Here is a 580-nt window from a genome sequence, read left to right as displayed (position 1 = left end):
ACCCTGCAGAAGTCCTTGGATGGGTGCTACACCAGGATGCTACGAGCAGTGCTGAATGTAGACCAGAATGCCCACATTACCAACAAGGATCTGTACGGGCGGCTGCCGAGGCTCAACCAGAAGGTAGCATCCAGGAGGATGAAGCTGGCCGGCCACTGCCACAGACATCGGGAGCTCCCGGCCAGCAGGCTGGTCCTGTGGGAACCAACGCGGGCATCGATCGCGAGGACGTTCCGCGCTAACGTACGTGGACGTGCTTAAGAAAGATGCGGGAGCTGAAAGTTCTTCAGAGCTGGCCGGGTGTATGGAGAACCGAGAGGATTGGAGACTCCGATGGAAGCTCGTCTGAGGACGACCGAGAGAGACCCTGAACACGCCCCGATCTCGTCTGATCTCGGAAGCTAAGCAGGGTTGGGCCTGGTCAGTACTTGGATGGGAGACCGCCTGGGAATACCAGGTGCTGTAAGCTTTTTTTCACTCCTCTTTTACAAAAAGCAGAGGGCGCTGCTGCTTTTTCAGTGGACACCGACAGGGTGGGAAGGAAATAGCTAGAACATGACTTGCAGGTATAGAAATGACA

The 580-nt window shown here is 55.9% G+C and overlaps 1 pseudogene; it reads left to right on the top strand.

Annotated features, from left to right (window-relative positions):
* The first annotated feature begins 344 nt into the window (after nucleotides 1–344).
* Nucleotides 345–469, top strand: LOC129115380 (5S ribosomal RNA; annotated as a pseudogene).
* The last annotated feature ends 111 nt before the right edge of the window (nucleotides 470–580 follow it).

This window comes from Anoplopoma fimbria, unplaced genomic scaffold, assembly GCF_027596085.1.
Source record: "Anoplopoma fimbria isolate UVic2021 breed Golden Eagle Sablefish unplaced genomic scaffold, Afim_UVic_2022 Un_contig_7399_pilon_pilon, whole genome shotgun sequence".
NCBI lineage: Eukaryota > Metazoa > Chordata > Actinopteri > Perciformes > Anoplopomatidae > Anoplopoma > Anoplopoma fimbria.
The sequence above is the reverse complement of the archived record's forward strand: the minus strand, read 5'-3'. Positions and strand labels throughout refer to the sequence as shown.